A 23,976-nucleotide genomic window follows, 5' to 3' on the forward strand; every position below is an offset into this window, starting at 1 on the left:
CACAGGGAAGTAATGCTGGACAGAATCAAATCTTTTGGTAGCAACAAGGGACCTTTCCAAAGCAATAATAGTCCAATTCTTTGTCTGACCCTTGCAGTTGTCTGTGATTATGTGGAGATGTTTTGTCTGAGGATTAGTTATCTCCAAGTACTTCAATAAGCAGCTCCCAACCTCATCTGAACCCCGTCCTCCATCTTCCTCGCTCCACAGAAACATATAACCCTTATTTGATCCACAGTCATGGATACCATATGTCCATATTTTCCTCTTGTAAAACGCTGGACCAACTGTTAGTTTAGGTCTGGGGAACGTTTGCTGCATATCCATTGCTATCACATGATGCTCTTTCGAATTTTCTTTAGCCAGAGCAGTTAAAGACGCAATAATATTTTGTCCTCTGTCAGCTTTTTTGAGATGCAGTTCATATTGTTGTTTCTTTTCTGTGACTTCTTCTGCACATAATTCTGGGTTATTTATTGCAATTAGAAATCCATCACATTTTGAACAGGTGTCTCTTTTTGGTAATTTGAAGCCTATGTTAAATTCAGATACGAAAATTTCTCTGAATTTACTTTCAGACACTGCAGGAACCTGCTTTTCCTTGCAGTATTCTGAGTATTTATCTCGAAATAAGGAAGCAGTTATGAGATCACAATCCAAATACACTTTATTGGGGTTCTGTTGCCTACTGTAATGACATATTTCGGTATGGCGTTGAGAAATTCTCTAACACTTTGTACCGCTTCGTCTTGAAATTTATGTGGGTAGTTTCCATGTTTTCCTGAAAGAAAAAAAAGATGAGCTTACATCCTCTTCCTAATAGAAATATTTGTATAGTACTCAGTTTGAGTACATCCCTAACTTATAGCACAGAGTAACATACATACCTCTACCATCTTCTTTTGGCACTGCAAATCCCTGCTTCATTTGATGTTGCAAATTCCTCACTCTTCATGCATATATCTGTAAGCCATGAACCCTTAGGGAAGCTTCCTTGTAGATCATGACTTCTATTCCGCATACCCTCACATTATAAGAAAATGTAACATCCCTGGATGATATTTTCTTGGAAGCCATTTTTGGATAGCTCTGAAAGAAATTATGACAAATATAACAAAATGAAATAAATAGGCAAAATATTAAACCATTTTTATTTAAATAGTGAACAAACCTCCGCTTTTTCGGTTTCATTTTCATACAGCTCATCAGGTAAGTATTCTGGGCATTAAAGTTTCCTATGTCCCAAAATGAATGAAAAATTTTTTCTTCCTCTCCAAGCAGTTTTGTGAAGCATTTATTTAAACAAGTACAGGGACTTCCTATAGTAGCAGCCTGAACAGTCTTGTGGGTTTTTAAAGACTTATACTGCTAACCAGCATTTCGTCGACGTTTTGCTTTATTTTTCTTCCACTGATCAATATTTCGCTTTCTTTTCCGTGAAGGCTTTGGTTTTTCGGGTGATTCTTCACTTATTCTACTTATTTCAAGCTATAATATGAAGAGCAAAACAGTCTAAGAATTTGTGTGAGATATAGTCATAAGCCACGCAAAACATTAAATTTCGCTAAAACCACATTAATGAGAAAATATTTTGTACACATCTTTTGCCTTTGAAACTACATTATTGCACCATTAAGCAGTAATATAAATGTGCCCATCAAGTTTCATCATTAACACACAGGATGGCTGTCAAATGCGTTGGCAATGTTGAGAGAAACAAAGTCACAAGCCACAGAAAATTAATCGCCAGAAATAAACCGTTTTATATACTTACCGAAACATCATCTGAGCTGGAACTGCTGGTCGATGGATGCCAAGATTCATCACTGACAGGATCCAAAGGGTAAAGCTCTTCACTTCCACTACTGTCTGTGTCAAATATGCGTTGAAGACCCGAAGACGCTTCAGACGTTCCTGACCCACCTGCCATCTTGCCGTGGCTTGTGACTATGTATCTTCTGAAATTACTACCAGATGGCACAGCATAGAACTGCACTCCATCATAGCCTGCCATCTGTTGCAGTAAAATGGAACTTTTTCAACACATTGTGAAGAAGACATTGTTAAGAATGCCGCAACATGAAAAACTCAATTTCGTGAAAGTTGTGGCTTATGACTATATCTCTCCGAGCCCTTCAATTATTTCATACATCATAACCCACCACCTTATACATTAGTGGGTCTTCAATCTACATTACATTTTATTAGTATTAGCAGCATTTATACTTCTATTTCTAGGTATTAGTAAGCTTACTTGCTACAGGAAATAATGAGTTAGTTTCTTAATGGTTAAGATCTAGTGTCTAAGCTTAACTAACTAATCTAGGGGCTACTTCCTGCAGCGTTACAGGTGTGCCAATTGTTGCATATAAACCTACTATGTGGCTGTGCCCACTGAGCTAATCCCAGTGAGCATGCCCCTGGCACTGGGCTGGCCTTTTAGAAGATCGCTGCAGGTTCTGTTTGGGGTCTTCTTTCTACTATCTACGTGAAGGTTAGATAACTACTAAGTCACTATCTGTGCGCGGTTGTCTGATTTGGGTGTTAGCGCTCCCTCCCCCTGTTCCAGAGCGTGGCGGATTCCTACCGTCACGGCGATTGGCCAGTCCACGCCCCGGCGGAATGGGATGGGTCGCCTTAAGTCATGTCATGTCTGGTAGTTCATATATTTTCCCTTAGATATTCTCGCAGGACCTTTGCTGATACCTCGCTGGCAAGGCGGTTTATTATATTGAATGTGGTAGGGTCTCTGATTAGCTGATATGTGTTGTTATTAGGTAGCTGGTTTCTTAGATCACTGGCTACGTCATCGAAGATCACGTGATCCGGAGTACCCCGTTCGGCTCCGCAGTCACACGAGGGGGTAGCCCTTTTCCCGAATCGGCAAAGATATGCCGGATACGGTCCATGACCTGTGAGGAAGTGCAGCAGTCCCTTACTCGGTTGGAAATGCGAAAGGTGGAGGCGTTCTTTGACGTTTGGGAGCAGTTGGTAAGTCCTTCGGCCTGTTGCCTCTGCATCCCAGAGTTCTTGCCATAGCTCTTCTCCTCTTCTCTTGATTGCAAACTTGTCCCCCATCCGCACTCCCAAGATGCTCTCTGTCTTTTCTACATCTCCCCTTTTCACCCAATACCAATCTGCCTGTTCCCGGATTTTAATGTCCAGGGGACACACCCCCATGAGTATTAGTAGTGCCCCTCCCGGAGATGTTCTGTATGCTCCAGTGGAGCGTAGAAGCATGTTGCGTTGCACCCTCCTCACAGACATAGCGGGCACGACCCTCGTGAGCCTGTGTGCCCACACTCCGGATCCGTAATCCACAATGGAAACAAGAATGGTGTTATGGTACAGCTTTATGAGTTCTGGTGGAAGATGGAATCTGCTGTGTCCTATCATGATTAAACTATTTAGGGCTTCTAGTGATTTTTGTGTAGCTGTTTCAATATGTTTGGCAAAGTTCCACCTAGATACCGGGCCTCACGACGCCGAATCACCGGTGAGCCCTCGATTCTTACCGTTGGATTCCTGGCCAATTGGCCTTTCAGTAATAGATATGTCGACTTGTTAGGCGCAATAGTCATTCTCGTGTTCTGGCACCACTGTGTGAGAATTGCTAGTGTTCTATTGATTTTGGGTTCAAGATCTTCGCGACTTCGGCCGCCAACCAGCAGAAGGAGGTCGTCAGCGTAAGCCATCGCCTCTAGCACATCCACACTATTTACCAAGCTCTCCAGGAGAGGCTCCATATTTATATCCCAAAAGAGTGGCCCCAGAACAGAGCCCTGTGGACACCCCTTCGTGATTTTCTTGCCAATTCGCCCGCTAGGGGACGATAGCCAGACCTCTCTTTCCATACAATAGCTCCTAAGACAGCCGTATAGCGGCCCTGGACACTCCTTCTCCCGCAGGCAGGAGAAGAGCGAAGGCTACCACAGGTAGTCAAAGGCGCCACTGATGTCCACCATGATGCCAACTATGTACTTGTGCGGAGACGACCCACAGACCTCGGACGCGAGGGCAATTGCGTCACACGCAGATCGCCCCTGCCGAAAACCGAATTGTCTGTCACTCATCCCGCACAGCACTCGGTGTGCTGTCAGTCTATCAGCTAGTAACCTCTCCAGCAATTTGCCTAACAGGTCCAACAGACAGATAGGTCTATAGGACTTTGCTCCTTTAGGGTTTTTGTCCTGCCCTTTTTTGATAATTACGACGTTGGCCTGTTTCCAGATTGTGGGTAATGTTCTGAGGCGCAGGGCCTCATTGTAAATTCTTGCTAAAGGTGTCACCAGTTGAGGAGCGAGGTATTGCACCACCTCCGCGATTATGCCGTCTGGTCCCGGGGCCTTTCCTTTCTTTAGTGATTTTATGTGTGCTGCCACTTCCTCTTCTGAGAAAGGGTACACCATGATGTTATTCTGGTAGATGCCTGCATAGCCTGCCTAATTAGGCGTTGTTCTTCTGTGTCCTCTTCCACTTTATCATCAGGGAGGAGTGAGTGGAGGAAGACCTCAGCAGTTTCCTGCCAAGACCCAGTCATCCGGTTTCCGTCCCTGATAGTGGAGAGCACCATTGGCGACCTGATTTTCTCCCTTACTATTTTGTAAGGAGTGCCCCAGGGATCCATAGCCAATTGGCTGTGCACGTATTTTTTCCAACTTTCCAACCTGACTGCTCGCAGTTCCTTCTGAAACTGCTCTTTGGCTTCCCTGTATGTTTGCAGCCATCTTTGTTTTTCTTCCCAGACGACACTTCGCTGGTAATACCTCCTCCCCCTCCTGACAGACTGACGCATCTGCCCTAGCTGCGCAGACCATGGTGATGGAGAAGCCGCAACGGCTCTCCTCCTGGTTGGTACGGCAGCCTTTACCGCCCTGGTAAGAGCGCCCACCAGATCTTCGGCGTGTTTATTGATATCGTCGTCATCTTCTGGCCATGTCGGAAAGTCAAACTCTCTTGCAAGGCGCTCCCAGTTGGTCCTGTTGTAGTTTAGGTGTACCTCCCACCCTATGTCCCAGTGGCACTCCCGATCTGAGATTGTAAATGTGATCAAATTGTGATCGCTGGTTGTGTCTCCATCAGTAACAATCCAATTTTGTACATTGGCAGCGATGTTGGCTGTCATCATCGTAATGTCAATGTTGGTTCCATCTCCTCCCCCTCCTGTGTAGGTGGGGGGGTTTCCTGGTCTATTGGCAATGAGAAGTTGTGGAGACATGATAGTCTCTTCCAGCTTGCCTCCTCCTTCATCTCCAGTGCCACTGTGCCACAGGGGGGATTTGGCGTTCACGTCCGCCACCACAACTGGCTTTCTGCCCCTCAGCACCGTTGCCACCTGCAATACATTCAGTATTTGGGAATGACAACACTTAACGACTTCCAATAACCTTTACGGATAGTTCCAAACTTCTATGAAACTTTTCCTCCTTGACACACACCCGCGGCCCCCGTCCCCACCCACAAAATGATGAAAGGAACAAAGTTAACTGCGTGCTACATCTTTTGCTGTTCATGTGGTAGAACTTCAATGTTCAAGCATGACATTTTAATTTATTACTTCTGTACTAAAATCTTTATTACCAACATATTTTCCAGACAGTATTCACGTACACCACTAAATACATCTGTAAAAGTATATCATTGTTCGACAGTTAGTTCAGGAGATACGACGTCTCAGACATGGGACTTCGGTTCTTCAGACAATCGGGGTTGGGCCTTACTGGTCACGAATAGCTACTTCTATGTTTCTTCCGCCATTACGAGGCATAGTTCTTCTTCTTATTATTATTACTATTATTTGCTTATGGATCCTGTTCGATGACGTGGTGCTTTTATATTCATTTTCCTGATCTTCTACACACCTCTCATTCTGCTTCCATGAGCTATATTTCTTCCTTCAGTACACTTGGTTCCTTGTTTTTGTGGTACCTCATTCCCTGGCTCTGCTAGCCAGCGGTTTACCGTCCAACGGAGAAAAATTCCTGTCTATTAGTTCCACCGCTGCTACCTCGGCTTTGTCGAGTTCATTTTCAACTTGTTGGATCCGTGGTATGTTCCTATATGTGCCATACTCTCGTGTGTAAGCCTCATTGTCGAGGGACTGAAAATGCCCAGAAAATTTAATCTTCGGTTTCTAATGTCTGGTGATGACTGGGTGTTGTGTGCTGTCCTTAGGTTAGTTAGGTAGTTCTAGGGGACTGATGACCATAGATTTTAAGTCCCATAGTGCTCAGAGCCATTTTTTCTAATGCCTGGTGCCAGTTTCCCTTGTGCTCTCTTGAGTTTCTGAAAAACCGTAGTTCTTTATGTAGCCACACAGCATGTTTCTGAGTCTACGAGGAAGTTATGCGATGATAAGGCTTTGCTAGGCCGAAAGGAAGGACACAGCAGTATGTCCCGGTTGTGGCGTCATCGACTGACGTACAAGTATCATCAGGCGTGCCCCAGGGCAATGCGCTGCGCGCTTATTGTTCAGATAATGAGTCGTCAGATATTATTAATACTAACCTCAGACTTACAATAAAGAATACTTCAAAAAATTCATCCGCTTTTTCAAGACTGCATCTTCTGCATGAATAAAGATATAAACTTGAGATAAATTTTAACTTACGCATAGGACTACACAGATCTATTTTGAAAAGGAACATTCCTGCAAGAATGTATCTTTTGCATGCATGCGTACAGAAACTTCTGACCGCGGTGGTTTAGAAGGTAGAGCGACATACCACGGCCCTGGAGGTCCTGGGTTCAATCTCGGTTAGGGATGGAGAGTTTTCCTTGTTTCAGCCCCTCCAGGTCGGGCCCACGTTCACTCAGCCTGGAATCAAATGAATACCGGGATGTTTCCCGGGTAAAAGGTGCTGGGGCGAAGGGCCCGCCCCCTCCCGCTCCTAGTGCCGCGACGAAGAAAGACTGCACTGTACCAAAGTCAAGACAATAGCCCGGTAATAGGGCACCGCAGACTACCAGACTGCATCAAAATTTTGGATAATTTTTAGAATTACGTTTAAAATCAGTGCCTTTTTTATGTTTCACAAATGGCCAATATGTATTCCCCTGGTCGTGCGGCAACATGCACTCGCTAGTCAAACTCGTCCCATACATTTGCCAGCATGTATCACGCTATTGTATTCACAGTTGTTACTGTGCACCGTTACGGTTCACTCAAAAATGTTGGAATGGGAAACACATAAGCGCAGTCTTTCACATCACCCACCTCCTCCCTCACACCAAGAATACGATTTGCGACAATAAAGTAATGAGACTGATGTGAAAAAAAAATGTTGCTTACCGTTTTAGTCAAGTTTAGTGTTGTCTCCTTCGATTGCACACACCTTTTCCAGCGCTTCTGCCATTTATCGTTACATTTCTCGAACTCATCTTCTGTAATATCCTCCAAGACCCTCGTCACAACTTTTTGGACATCTTCTGTTGTTTGAAAATGGTGTCCCTTGACCGCCGTTTTGACTCTTGGAAATAGATAAAAGTCGCATGGAGCGATATCTGGTGAATAAGGTGGCAGTGGTATTTGAGGTTAAAAATTGCTGTACTGACAGAGCAGTATGGGCTGGCACATTATCGTAATGCAGAATCGAATTATCAGCAATGTTGGCACGGACACGAAGAACTCTTTTATGAAGTCTTTATAAAATTTCTTTGTAGTAGTATTGGTTAACTGTCCAGGAGGCACCCACTCTTTATGAACAATTCCCTTGGAATCAAAGAAGGTTGATGTTTGTCCACTGCGTTCTTCATATTCAACATTCGTTCTGCCTTCACTAAAAATTTATGCCTACAAAAAACTTGGGCTCTTGACATAACCTCCTCTCCAAAAGCCTTCTGAAGCGTACCGTAAGTTATCGTCGCGTTTTCATCCAACTTAACGCAAGAAGAAATGGCATACTGTTGCGCAATATTATGCTGTTCCATTTCAGTGACGAGAGACACAGACACATGTTAACTTATTACAGATCAACTCACGACTGAGCAGGTGCATCGATGTGCCGCTTGGACTAGAAGCAGCTGATAGACCAAGGTCAAAGATATTGTGCCTACGCAAGCCTGCAGGGTTGCCACATCTCGCAAAGAAAATTAGTCTCATTACTTTATTGCCGCACCTCGTAAATCACGTGCCATGCGATCAAGCAATCTTGAGGTCAACGATGCATGATAGATACGTGCGTTGCTTATGGCCAAAACACGATTGAAGCAATTCTTTGTCGACAAACGATTTCTATAGCAGGTGCTGCCAGCGCAATAGCCCTTCGTCCCGTTGAAAACTGAAGTTATCGACATGTGTCGACTCGACGGGCGTTGGACAATGAACTAACTAGCTGCACGAGGAAACGACCTATCTGCAAGCACAGGAATCGCTAACACACACCTAGTGCCAACTTAAACCTTTACTGTCGGTGCGTTATGTTAAAATTCACCCCAACGTTCTATATTCATTCGCATATAAGACGTGCTTCTGAGTCTTTGTGAACCATCCTGAGCAGTGAAGTACGTTAGATTTGCGCTGCTAGTGTTCATAAATGGTAGTAGGTAGTTTTCACAAGAAACGACTGTTCTTCGTATGGTGATAACTTAGCCACTTACTTCTAAACAACCTAGCTCGCCTTGAAAAGGTCTTCCAATTTGCTCTGCAGTTATGCAGTTCCGCATTCAAACTGCTTGCTTAGCCTGGCAGGCTTTGGTAGGTTTTAACGACTAAAGTAATATCAGCATCTTATCAGAATATTTACTCGGATTACATGAGCTTTACCTATTACTTAGCAGGGGATTATTAACCTACAGTTAGCGTAGACATGGTGCTAGACAGTGTAAAACATATCTAAAAGCCTTAACAGCATAGACTCCCAACAACAAAGAGTTCAGAAAACTTTATAGTCCGAGCTACCACAGCCACGACAAATTATGTTGAGAAATAAAACCGCTTCAACTGTAAAATGCTATTGTTCTAGGCACTACCGGTTTCACAGCAGTTACAGCTGCATCTTCCGTTGCAATCTGCATATAAGTGGAAGAACAGTTATATAGAAAAATGTGTAATCCCATATAGAGGGTGGTCCATTAATCGTGGCCGGGCCAAATATCTCACGAAATAAGCGTCAAATGAAAAAACTGCAAAGAACGAAACTTGTCTAGCTTGAAGGGGGAACCAGATGGCGCTATGGTTGGCACGCTAGATGGCGCTGTCATAGGTCAAACGGATATCAACTGCGTTTTTTAAAAATAGGAACCCCCATTTTTATTACATATTCGTGAAGTATGTAAAGAAATATGAATGTTTTAGTTGGACCACTTCTTTCGCTTTGTGATAGATGGCACTGTAAGTCACAAACATATGGTTCACAATTTTAGACGAACAGTTGGTAACAGAGAGGGTTTTTAAATTAAAATACAGAACGTAGGTAAGTTTGAACATTTTATTTCGGTTGTTCCAATGTAATACATGTACCTTTGTGAACATATCATTTCTGAGGACGCATGCTGTTACAGCGTGATTACCTGTAAATACCACATTAATGCAATGAATGCTCAAAATTATGCCCGTCAACCTCAATGCATTTGGCAATACGTGTAACGACTTTCCTCTCAACAGCGAGTAGTTCGCATTCCGGGATGTTCGCATATGCATTGAAATGCGCTGACGTATGTTTTCAGGCGTTGCCGGTGGATCACGATAGCAAATATCCTTCAACTTTCCCCACAGAAAGAAATCCGGGGACGTCAGATCCGGTGAACGTGCGGGCTTCGACGTCCAATCCACCTGTTATGAAATATGCTATTCAATACCGCTTCAACCGCATGCGAGCTATGTGCCGGACATCCATCATGTTAAAAGTACATCGCCATTGTGTCATGCACTGAAACAGCTTGTAGTAACATCGTTAGAACATTACGTAGGAAATCAGTATACATTGCACCATTTAGATTGCCATCGCTAAAATGTGGGCCAATTATCCTTCCTCCCATAATGCCGCACCATACATTGACCCGCCAATGTCGCTGATGTTCCACTTGTCGCTGCCATCGTGGATTTTCTGTTGCCCAATAGTGCATATTATGCCGGTTTACGTTATCGCTGTTGGTGAATGACGCTTCGTCGCTAAATAGAAAGCGCGCAAAAAATCTGTCATCGTCCCGTAATTTCTCTTGTGCCCAGTGGCAGTACTGTACACGACGTTCAAAGTCGTCGCCATGCAATTCCTGGTGCATAGAAATATGGTACGGGTGCAATCGATGTTGATGTAGCATTCTCAACACCGACTTTTTTTAGATTCCCTATTCTCGCGCAATTTGTCTGCTACTGATGTGCGGATTAGCCGCGACAGCAGCTAAAACACCTACTCGGGCATCATCATTTGTTGCAGGTCGTGGTTGATATTTCACATGTGGCTGAACACTTCTTGTTTCCTTAAATAACATGACTATCCGGCGAACGATCCGGACACTTGGATGATGTCGTCCAGGATACCGAGCAGCATACATAGCATTCGCCCGTTGGGCATTTTGATCACAATAGCCATATATCAACACGATATCGAGCTTTTTCGCAATTGGTAAACGGTCCATGTTAACATGGGTAATGTATCACGAAGCAAATATCGTCCGCACTGGCGGAATGTTACGTGATACCACGTACTTATACGTTTGTGACTATTACAGCACCATCTATCACAAAGTGCAAAAAACGGTCCAACTAAAACATTCATATTTCTTTACCTACTACACGAATATGTAATAAAAATGGGGGTTCCTATTTCAAAAAACGCAGGTGATATCCGTTTTACCTATGGCAGCGCCATCTAGCGGGCCAACCATAGCGCCATCCGGTTTTCCCGTTCAAGTTAGAAGAGTTTCGTTCTTTGTAGTTTTTTCGTTTGATGCTTATTTCGTGAGATATTTGGTCCGGTCACTATCAACGGACCACCCTGTATCAACTAATCGCCCCCTTGTTACGGTGTCATGTTTGATTTTAGGTTTTAATGGGAACCAGTATACGATAGTCGAGTTTCCTTGACTTTCTGCTATTATGACGTGGACTGTGTGTCATAGTGTGTGTTCACCTCTACATGGTGACGTCCGATTTTACAGGAGCGTTCTCTACCATATCTTATTTCTTTTATATCATACATCTTTTTCTGGATAATCTGTTCCATGGGACTGACTATGACCGCTGGGTCTTCCTGTAATTTGTTATGTATATAGTGACTTGACGCCAGTGAGTACACGTTTCATAGCGGTTTCATCTTAGCGTGGGATTATGTATTCTTCTACATAGTTTTTCTTCCATCTATACTCGAGTTTGCATCTGAAGATGCAGCTATAAGTGCAAAGAAACCGATAGCTCTTAAAAATAAAATGATTGTAGTGCTGAAGCGATTATATTTCTCAACAAAGTGTTCGCCAAACAGTAATGAAATTAGACCCATCAACGAACATATTCCTTAATATTTGTTAATATATCAGCTAATGAAATAGATTTTCTCAAGTATTAGTACTGCTCAGATCTGTGCATGTTTTTCGACTTCGAAAATCTGCTGCCACTAACATTAGTATTGAGGAAAAGTGATACTTTGACTTTAAAGTCTCGTTTGGACTTAACTCCTAGTTGAGTTGGAGGAGCATTAGAATAGACGTAATCTGTGTCGTTGTCGAACCCTGTGAAATGATTTAAGTACGGAAAACCTAGATCAGGATGAGCGTAAGGGTCTCCAAAATTTAGCCCGTAGTCTTAACCATCGTACTGATCTGTTAGTAAGCGGCTAGGAGTGGAACACGAGATACCGAAATAATTATTGGCGATAAAAAAAATAAGATTGTCTGGAATTTAGTGTCCTGGCTTGCAATTAGACGATCTAAAAATGCTTTTGTCTCACCATTTATTCGTAGATGTCACCGTTCTGTTGACAAAAACACCATTACACTTTATTAATACACGGTCCAGTTACATTAATGCGAGCACCGCTTATGTTCTACGTCACAGATGGCTGGGGCCAGAGCTAGCCGTGGTGGGTAGTTGCGGTGAGGAGGGGGGGGGGGGGGGAGCGACAAGGATAACACTGCAGTCGTTGTCGCAATCAATACAGAAATGGTACAATGTATTATCTGACGTCCAAATGGGCATGGTCATTGGCTTTCGGGCCAAGGTGGAAGCATCTCCGAAACGGCTAGTTTTGTAAACCATTCGCGTCCCGCCGTGTTTAAAATATACAGTTCATGGCAGAATGGCGCTAGGAAAAACCGACGCGGAGGCAACTGTGGTGCACCACACGCGACAGATGAGGGAGGTAAAGTACAGCTGCGGAGATGTGTAAGTACGAGCAGACAACTGACCGCCCAGACGAACCGAGGGGCTACCAACATTGTACACTCAACAACCGTTTAGCGAATGTTGCTGCTTATGGTCTTCCGCAGAGGATGCCTGATTCGAGGATCCATGGTAATTGCTGTTCATCGGTGACGAAGGCTGGAATTTGCGCGCCAATACAGCACCTGGGCTTCCACTGGGTGGCGACGGGTGGCTTTTTCAGAAAGATCACGTTTCATGCATCATCGGACAGCGTCGTGAAACATCTGAAAAAAACATGGAGTGTGATTTTCCTCGGCACGATAGCGTCTATCAGCAGGATAATACAACGTGTCGCACGGCTCCCAGTGTACGCGTTGTTCGAAGAGCACCAGGATGACTTTACCGTCCCCCCCCCCCCCTCCCCACCTCCACCCGGCCAGCAAACTCCCCGGGTTTAAATCCAATCGAGAATCTGTAAACCTCGACAGGGCTTCACGAGGCATGGATCCTCAGTCGATAAAACTAGAGCAGCTGCCAACGGCACTGAGTTCAAATGGTTCAAATGTCTCTGAGCACTATGGGACTTAACTGCTGAGGTCATCAGTCCCCTAGAACTTAGAAATACTTAAACCTAACTAACCTAAGGACGTCACACACATCCATGCCCGAGGCAGGATTCGAACCTGCGACCGTAGCGGTCGCGCGGTTCCAGACTGTAGCGCCTAGAACCGCTCGGCCACTCCGGCCGGCACGGGACTGTGTCACTATCTCTATCTGTATCTTCCGGAACCTCACTGACACTCTTCCTGCACTTTTCGCAGCGGCCCGTGCTGCTAATGGTGGTTATTCAGGCATTTTACAGGTGGTCACGTTAATGTGATAGGACAGTGTAAACTGTTCAGGAACTGGACGTGACGCCTAAAATGGAGTCTAACTGAACAGACGTGCTGACCAAATTTTAAAAAATTCTGAATTCTCATTCAGGCGGACAGAAAAGGCGGGAACATTAAGTTCTTATCTTGAGAGACAGCGCTACTACATGTGTGTGTCACTCATATTTTGACGCGGAATCTCTAAAGTTTCTCTTTCTTTCCTTTTGTTTCAGAAATGAGCAGATTTACTTTTCTCCAATTACAGTGGGTAATACATCGTATCGCTTTCGATGAGTATTGTACGTGACTGTCGCCTTAACAGAATAGACGAACTGTTTCTTTTTCAACTACATTTGAAGAACGATTTCGCTGTGAAGTAATAATCACTATTAAGGAAATTTTGATTCTTAGGTTTACCCAAACATCAATTTCTTCAGTTTATGCAGCAGAAGCAGAATGCATTGTGAAGAAATAGTTCAAAAATGTGTCTCAAATCTTATGGGACTTAACTACTAAGGTCATCACTCCCTAAGCTTACACACTACCTATCCTGAATTGTTCTAAGGACGATCACACACACCCATGCCCGAGGGAGGACTCAAACCACCGTCGGGACCAGCCGCACAATCCATGACTGCAGCGACTTAGACCGCTCGGCTAATCCCGCGCGGCGAAGAAATAGTGTTCTAAATGAGTCTCTCTATTGGTGACGCAAAAAGTAAATTTACAGGCTATTGCGACGGTCTGTTTCAGAGGAATATTGATACCTATTGAAAAGTGAGGACGAATTAAAAAAAAAACTGATGGAGTCTCTTCTTGTGACAAAAATTAAAATATTTTGAATACGCTTCTGAGACTGCGGTATTTATAATATCACATACAGTGGTAGTCGCCTACGAGGTCATTTTACCTTGTGGATACAGATCACAAATTCATACTGAAGGATCCGCCATCCATTCCACCCGCTCAATCGCTGAACAAAGTGAAAAAATACAGGAAATTAATTTTCTGACCGAACATCAAAACGTTACCCTTAGAGCCACCGAAAATGTATCTACCGTGTGGAAATAAGAGTAAATGTCGAGTGAGGAAGTTAATTTTCTTCTTTATTTTTATTTATTTATTTAACGTGATCTGGCTAGGGCCATCAGGACCAGTGTTTCACAGACATAGTACCTTCCTTACATCACAGTTTCTACGTAATAACTTTTAACTATGATGTACACGATTCAAATGATTTGAGTGGATATGCGAATAAATAATACTCACTATGAACTGACAAAGGTGATACTGGCAGTACTAGTACTACTGCTGCCGCTGCCACTAATACTGATGATATTATAATAATAATGACAATAATAACAATTATGATAGTGACAGATATAAAGAGAATTTATAAGTGTACAAGATACACGTTTTCTGGTGCAGCGAGATCCGGGGAAAGTAAATATAAGGAGGCTACCCCAGCTAAAAATACTGCGAAATGAGGAAGATGTGGTTGGGAAGAAGGATGTACAAGGGTAACGAGTGTGTACAGGGGCAATAGTAATCTTTATTGTTGGGTTAGTATATTAAGGTGCCAAAGACAGAAGTACAAAGAAGGGCAGCTCGTCTTGTATTATCGCGAAATAGGGGAGATGTGTCACAGACATGATACGTGAAGTGGAGTGGCGATCATTAGAACAAAGGCGTTTTTCGTTGCGACGGGATCTTCTCATGAAATTTCAATTACCAGTTTTCTCCTCCGACTGCGATATCATTCTGTTGCCACCCACCTAGATAGGGGGGATTTAACATCAAATATAAAATAAGAGAACTCAGGGCTAGCACAGAAAAAATTTAAGTGCTCGTTTTTCCCGCGTGCCGTTCGAGTGTGGAACGGTAGAGAGACAGCTTGAAGGTTGTTCATTGAACCCTCTGCTAGGCACTTTATTGTGAATAGCAGAGTAATCACGTAAATGTAGGACATAAAACCAGAAAGAAAAACTTTAAAATGAGATTTTTAATTTGTAGAATTACGAACTGTGAGAAGTAAGATGAGATAACGGGGCGTAATAGTTGCTTCATAAAACGGTGGTCATGGGTTCGAAGCCAGATTCAAGAATGACAGTCAGTTTTTGATGTGCGATTGGTGTGTAAGTGTTGGAATAAGAAATGCAAAGTATGTAAATCAAACATAATAAACAAATGTAAGTATGAAAATTGTATTCAAACATGGCTACATAGCAACAAATCAGATGGTTCAAATGGCTCTGAGCACTATGGGACTTAACATCTGAGGTCATCAGTCCCCTAGAACTTAGAAGCACTTAAACCTAACTAACCTAAGGACATCACACACATCCATGTCCGAGGCAGGATTCGAACTTGCGACCGTAGCGGTCGCTCGGTTCCACACTGTAGCGTCTAGAACCGCTCGGCCACCCCGGCCGGCCTACATAGCAACATGATGGTTTAAGTGTCAAGAACTCAAAAGCAAAATTTAGAAATAAGGAAATATAAAAGGATAATGGGTGTACCAGACACACTTTTTTTCTTTTTCACTAGCTGCTTATATTTTATGACCCACCGTCTAATTTCTTATGGTGGGTCGTATATTGCCACTTAGCCGCTGTGACTGGGTCCGGGGTCCGCAGTGACTGAAAGTAACACCACACCGGCTCCCGTCCCCACTCACACCGTTGCCCGTGTCCCGCCACGTGGAGGCGGGCTCTGTTTAGATCCATTTGATATCTTTTTTTTTTGTGCAGCATTAGAAAAACTTATAACTAATACAAAATCAAGTAAGATATTAATAAACAAAACGAAATTATATATTTAGAAAGAAGGAAGGAAGAGAACTGAATAGAGAAGTTATAGGTATAATATGGCCCGTCACCTGGTTGTGGGCGGCGGCCCGGGTCTTGGAATGACCCTCAAGACGCTGGCCGTTGCTCACCATGCTTTTAACATCTACCATCCTAAAAACTACCTTAACTAGAAGAGATTAGGGTACGTTAAAGCTAGAAACTAAGACTAAGACCTCCATGTCCAGCCTGCTAAACTGTTTACGATATACAACAGAGAGAACTGGTTTTGTGCTTGGCTCAAAGTTGCTAATGAAAGGGTACTCGTGGTAAAAGTAATAAGGTAATGACGCTAACGGTTTGTGTTGAGCCTGCAAGGCTCCTAGTAGAGTACATCAGGCGCAAGCACCTCCCGGCCCCGCCGACAACACGACCTGAACGGTGGTTTTCCCCGATCTACCATAGGTATCCGTCGGGTTGGGCTCAAAAGAGAGGAACCACAATTAAGATCCTTCCATCCAGGACGTGCGCCGCCTCTTACCAGGGCGTAGGTCCCTTGAAGAGGTGCCCAACTTTAAGCTTCAGATGAGAAGTTCTTAGTATAGTGGAGGTTGAGGTATAGGCTGTGTAGGTTGGTTGTACAAACAATTCACACTGAGCCAATGAGACTTACAATGATACGTGGTGTGGCAGTTAGCACCTTCCGGCCCCGCCAACAACACAGCCTGAGCGGTGGTTTTCCCCGATCTACCATAGGTATCCGTCGGGTTGGGCTCAAAAGAGAGGGACCACAATTAGGATCCTTCCATACAGACTGTGCGCTGCCTCTTAACGGAAGGCGTAGGTCCCTTGAAGAGGTACCTAGCTTTAAGCTCTTATTGGACATGGAGATGCTGTTAACTATTTATATATACAGTGCAATCTGTTTTTAGGATTGTGTGTGACTTGTGCACCTCTTGTCGGTTGTTCCACTCTGTTCTTTGAATTTGACTTGGTTGACACTATGGATCATCCGCGCTGGACGCTTCAATATCTGTGTTGGTGCCCTGGTCTGTATCTGTTTCTTCTTCATCACTCGTGGTGCTAATCATATCTGTATCCCCCTGGGCATCGTGACGTCTGTTTGGACCGACTTGCCTTCGGTATGGTCTGTTGCGCAAGTATTCTATTTGTTGGATCTTCGAGATTTCGTCCGTTAGTTTGTTGAGTTCAGTCCACCTTTCCGGGTCGCGTATTATGGCATGTAGTTCGTTCTGTGTGTTCAGGCGATTTATGTGTACTGTGTGTCTTATGTTCGTGCGTTGTCCGCAGAAGAAGACAGTATGTTCAGGGGAACCTTCTTCCGCGCATGTGCATCTATTAGTCTGCTGCAGACTCACGCGGTACAGGTGCGTGGGATAAGGGCCATGTCCTGTGATGAAATGTACCATACCGCGGCTGGGATCAATATGTTTTAGTTTTAGTCTTTCCCGGATGTCAGGGAAGAAGTTGTAGACACGGCGGCCCTTATCGCTGTTGGCCCACTCGCTCTGCCAGGTATCCACTCGCCATGCTCTGAGTTGGCGTATTGTCTCAATCGGTACACCAGTGATCTGCCGAACCTGGTCTATTCTCCCCATCCTAAGCCAGTACATTGCTGCGCGGTACCTGATGGTGATATCTATGGGGAAAATTCCCATGACGACACATAGTGCGTCATTTGATGTTGTGTTGAATGCCCCTGTTAGTCGAAGTAGAACACTTCTTTGGCCTCGACGTACAATGGTTCTGTTGGTTGAGAGATTTAACCTGTGGGCCCACGTACTGGCAGCAAAGCATAGTACTGACTCGAAGAGAGCGCAATGGTATGTTCGTGTCACTGACAGGGGTAGTCTGAATTGTTCCGAATTTAGCCTAGCCAGTTTGTGTAGTATCTTTTCTGCTTTGCTTGTGCATATTCGCATGTGTTCGTGGAAGTTCAATCGTTCATCAATGTATACTCCTAGATAAAAAAAAAGTGTACCAGACAACTGTCTCATTGGCATAAGACTTGTCAGAGTCAGTTAAGGAGACACGTGATTTGTAATAGTTCACTATAAATTTGTGTTGCTCGCAGTATAAAGAAACAGTTAGCTTCTCGGTTTCGGTTGTTGAACAACAATCTACAGAACTATAAAATACCACAAGGCACTGCAACTAAATCACACTGGTGAAAGTTCAAGATAAAACAAATTTATTTTTTTAATTTAAAAATAAATACAGAATAACGTACCGTAGCTCCTAAGGCAACTATTGTCATTAAGCAAATTGTGAGACATAACCAATAAGGATGCTCTGCAAACAGAAAATTGTCATAGCGCTTAATTCGTGGCCACCTCGAAGGTAAACTAACATAATAGAGTACAATGACAGGAGCGCAGCAGTTGAATTAGAAATAAGATACATCCGAATATTTATGCCAAAAACATAAATTTAAGAGCGAAAGAATAATTCGTAAGTATGTCTTAGCTGCAGAGAGATGGTGAATCGATGAGACGAGTTGTTGAGGACAAAATCAAGTACGAACGTTGAGACCTGTGCAAGAAATGCTCGAGACGAAGTAATCTACCGTCACTAATTGGCTGAAGCACTTCATTTCGTCTGTTTTGTCTGATTAGGAAGATTCTTTCCGCGCGATGATGCTGATCGATTGCCCGTTAGGCTAAGCCTAGCGGCGTCCGGCGACACATTACCAATTAATTAAGTCGCCGTCCCGGAAACGTCATAATACTTAAACCCTGGACGGCGTGGCGTAATTAATTTGCGGACGGGGCGCCGGCCGGTCGGGCGGTGCGGCGCGGCGCGTTCCATTAGAGTAATAAAACTATTGCGGCGGCCGGCAGGAGCGCCGTAATTACCGGCGAGTCCCGCGGGACCCCGCACGCTCCCGCAGGACGCCGGCTGTCCGGGGCAGCGCCGCCTCGCTCCACGTGTCTCCAGATGACCACCAGCCGCGCGTCCCTGCACGGCTGCTCCGCTAGCCTTCCGACAGACCCCTCTCTAACAGAGTTTTACCCCTGTCAACGACACTCAGTCATAAAGGTTTGGATGAATATCGCGGTGCTCAGCAGGTCAGCTCCTGTACCGAATGGTACGCTTTAGTTTTCCTACGGCTCACGAATGAACTTTTCGCTCTCTGCTTTGTTATTGCTCACGTAACAACTAACATGTTGATAAATGGATGAGATTAATATGTTGCTACGAAAAGAGCCCTGAAATACTTTTTAGGGATGTTGTACTGTGACTTTCTTGGGATCATTAATTTTCAATAAAACAATATATACAGGGTGAAAAGTATTTAAACCGACAAACTCTGGGAGGTTGTATGGGACATCAAAACAAATATTTTTCTCTAATGTAACTTTTTCCTATGAGGAGTATTTAAACTGGTAGAGGAAGAGTTCTTTGGTGGCAAATTAATTAAACCAACAAACAGTTTTCCATTTTTTTATGACCAAGAGACAACACATTAACACAACCCAATATTTCAATTACAGTAAATTTTCAAAAATGCCTCCATTGACACGTAAACAAAGGTTACACCGTCGGATTTGTTCTGTCTGTCACGGGAAAAAACCCCAGGAGTATCCTGAATTGTTCCTGCTGCTGCTGCTACCCGGGCAACCAGATCCTCTTCTGAAGCAACAGGAGTTGCGTAAACAAGGTTGCGAATCTCTCCCCACACAAAAAAGTCCAGAGGGGACATATCTGGGGATCGAGCAGGTCATGGTACAGGACCACCTCTGCCAATCCACGTTTCTGGGAACCGTCAGTCCAGGAATCGTCGCACACGACGACTGAAATGTGCCGGCGCCCCCGTCATGTTGGAACCACATGCGTTGTCTTGTAGGGAGCCGGACGTCTTCCAACAATTCTGGCAACGCTCTGGCGAGAAAATTGTAATAGTGCCTGCCATTTAATGGCCTAGGTAGCAGATACGGCCCAATTAAACAGTCCCCAACAACACCGACCCACACATTAACGAAGAACCGCATTTGATGAGTGCTATTAACTGTGGCATATGAGTTATCCTCACTCCAAACATGCGAACTGTGCATGTTGAAGACTCCATCAAGCCCGAACGTTGCTTCATCGGTAAACAACACAGAGGCTGGAAATGTAAGATGCATTTCACACTGTTCCAGGTACCACTGCAAAAATTATGCTCTGAGTGGATAATCAACTGGTTCCAGGTTGTGGATACGCTCTAAGTGAAATGGACATAACAATTGCTCTCGAAGGACTGTTCTTACATTCGTCTGATTCGTCTCCATGTTACGTGCAACTGCACGAGTGCTGCTTGAAGGATCCCGTTCCACATGCTGCAAGACAGCTTCCTCAAATTGCAGCGTTCTTACCGTGCGACGGCGTCCCTGTCCAGGTAATCTGCTAAATGACCTGGTCTCACGCAGACGTTGGTACACAGCAGCAAAGGTCGTATGATGCGGGATACGGCGAATAGGATATTGTTGTTGATAAACCCGCTGTGCAGCTCGTCCGTTGTGGTGGGCTACGTAGTACGCACCAACCATACCAGTGTACTCACTGCAGGTGTATCGCTCCATTAGTAAACAGAGACGAAGCACTGCTACACTGGTTGACAGCAGTTGCCTACAACTGAAGAGTGTAATACGCCCTCAAACAACTGGAGATCGTAATATGGCCTCCAACGACTGAAGCGAGTAATATCGCCTCCACCGGTTTAAATAATCCTCATAGGAAAAAATGACATTAGGGAAAAGTTTTTTGTTTTGATGTCCCCTACAACCTCCCAGAGTTTGTCGGTTTAAATACTTTTCACCAACAACCAAATCAAAAAGAAACAATGCACACCTACTAAATCAGATTCCCAAGAAGGAAAAAACACATTCGCCCGCATACCATTTATAGGTAAAATTTCATACCAAATTGCCAACCTCTTTCGGAAAACTAGTATTCAAATTTCTTTCAGCACTAACAACAAGCTACAACAGCACATCATCCACAACAGTAAGACAAACAACCAATGCCACCACAAATCAGGTATTTACAAACTTTTATATGACAATTGCCCACAGTTCTACATAGGCCAAACTGGAAGGAGTTTCACTAGAAGATACCGTGAGCATACGGATGCCTTCCGGCTAAATAATTTTGATAAATCCACCTTTGCAATGCACCTAAAAGACCATGGTCACTAACAAATCCTATCTTCACATATTTCATGAAATATCCAAAAACAGAAACTAATTATCCTCTGATATAATAACAAAGTAATATTCTATGGAAATTCGATTTAGCAGCCATACAACAGTCCAAGTGTCATTATCGTAATTTGTAATAGTCATATTGTAAACACAAGCTGTAACTGTCATTGTATAATGTGTAATAGCTTTCAAAATTTCATTGTGTAACATTATTGTACCTCCTAGATCTAAGTTCTCTGACAACAGTGTGTCTCAAAACAGTTCTAGCTGCCATTTTTTAATTTGTAATAGCTTTGAGTAATTTAATATATATAACATCATTGTACTTCCTAGATCTAAGTTCTCTGACAAAAATGTGAATCAAAAAATTTCAAAATATGTATCAAAAAACGTCGCAGTCTATAATAGCATTTTAAATTACTATATATGCAACACCCTTGCACTTCCTGTGGCTAAGTTCTCTTACCATAACCTACAAGTTTCTGTATGAGCAACATCTTTACATGTGCTACGACTAAGTTCTTTGACCACAGCCCAGATGTTTGTATGTAAACATAGTGTATTTCACGAGTGAACCTCATAATAGTGAAATATGAAGCTATACTTGGTAAACCTGGAATAAGCACGTGAAAATGACAATAAGTGTGTAACTAAGTGGCAAAACTGTCACCACAGCGTAACTGTAATAATGGTGCTTCATCTTTATGTAAGTACAGATATATTTTCTTCAAATGCTGCCTTACCACTTACAATTGTCCCACTTGTATCTGTGTAGTCACCAGCAAATAATTTTTTGTATTTATACAGTGATCTACAACAGTATAAACATGTAAATGAATGTATAAACACCTGAGGATGGGCGCAAGTCCGAAACCGGTCGTGTGACAAATAAATAACCTTTTATTGTGACTGGTAGTGGATATTTTTCTACACCCGATAAAGGAACAGTCACGGAGATCGACAGCATCCACTATGGATAAAATTCATTTCGTATATTATGTTCTTATTATTCTGGATCTGGCTTTCTATAAAGGGAACATTGTTTCGTTACTGTAACTTGCTATTAAGTTCAACATATCTTTCTTTCTTTACAGTTATTGAAAAGATTACTGAAAATTATTTCGTTATCAATACTGATGTTACAGTACGCAATGTTTGTTCAACATCAAAATTTTGCAGTGGATTTTTGTTAACAGTAAAACATCAATAAGTACCACGACTAACACGAGAACATGAGACTATTATGAGAGAAAAAATGTTTTTACCACAATGTTTGCCAGACCAGAACTACGCACAACAAGATTTCTTTTATGTCATGACGGTAAATTATCTTTTTGCACTGTTAATAATATATCATCCGCAGCCCGCGTCCACCTGTAAAATGCATCAAAAAATCTGCTGCTCTGCCCTGCAATCCCGAAAGCTGAAAGAAATAATTTTAGTTCACTATTACCTGTCCGCTTCTTTGCGGTATGATTGGTTTCATTTAATGCAGTTTGTGTGCGCCGCAGCTGCGACTCGTTCATTCGTAGCGCAGCTCTGCACCATGAATAATGTAGCTGAAAATGTCTTAAAATGATGGGATAAAATACCAGGCAAGCTTATTACAAATCGCAATGCAAGTTTTCACTAAGTAACGCTATTCAAAACATTTAGAGAGATTAAATTCTTACACACGTTTACAAATCAATGCCTAATGGCGTCCTTCTCTCAATCTTGACAAAAGAATGCTACACAAGCATACAATATAGCGTCACAGGCTCTTCCTAATCACGCAACTCCAAAAAGACGACAGAGAAATTAATGCTCAGTCACTACTATTTATACTCGGTTTGATATATTTAAATCTTTGTTTGATATTTAGTAAGTATCGTCTGTGGCGGTTTCATTACTCGCCGACACAGATATTATCTTTTTAAAAAAAGATACATAATGCTATACAAGTATAAAACATGACACATAATGATTTCTCTTTACTACATAAATATCACACAATTATTGTCCATTTAGAAAAAAATTACAATTATCCAGTTCAATTATTTTTTCTTTTTTACCACATATAATATGAGTTTTTCCAGGAGACGTTACAAATTCATTCAGTCAGTTTAACTCTTAACATACGAAGCCTGATCGCCAGCGTTGTTACTAAGTGGGGCCTTCTTCGGACCCTATGTTTTAGTCTTAATATCTCAACAAAGTAGTGTATAAGGTTATTCAGATTAGAGTCTTTGGGCGTCTAAAAGAATACTTAAATAAGCATCATATAAAGGAATTGTACATGTTACCTGCCTGTGGCCATTGATTTATATCAATGGGGAAAGTTGAAAATTTGTGCCCGATTGGGATTCGAAGGCTTGTATCTTGCTTACTAGTCAGATGCACTGACCGCTACAACATCTGCACACAGTGTTCACCACTGTCTCTTATTAGGGACATGTCCAAAGAACAAACACCACGCACATATAACTAAAGTAATGATGGTCAGTGATCCCTTCAGTGCAGAAGCACACCAAGCTCAAACTCTTGCGGGAATCGGCAAGATGGCGCGTGTAATGAGGGTAATGAGCAGGGGCACTACATCAGTAATGTGTGCTGCAAATTGACGTTTTGGGTCTGACGAGAGGCGTCCTAGGGTAGACTGTGCGACTGGATAATGATGATGATGATGATGATGATGATGATGATGATGTTTGGTTTGTGGCGCTAGTTGCAAAGACCGACAGCTGATCTTCAACTCGTATGAAAACATCCCACATCACTTGATTACAGGATAGATAATCAGTCTCTGAGATGAGAGACAACCTTCAAGAATCTAG

Source organism: Schistocerca nitens, chromosome 1 (genome assembly GCF_023898315.1).
Source record: "Schistocerca nitens isolate TAMUIC-IGC-003100 chromosome 1, iqSchNite1.1, whole genome shotgun sequence".
NCBI lineage: Eukaryota > Metazoa > Arthropoda > Insecta > Orthoptera > Acrididae > Schistocerca > Schistocerca nitens.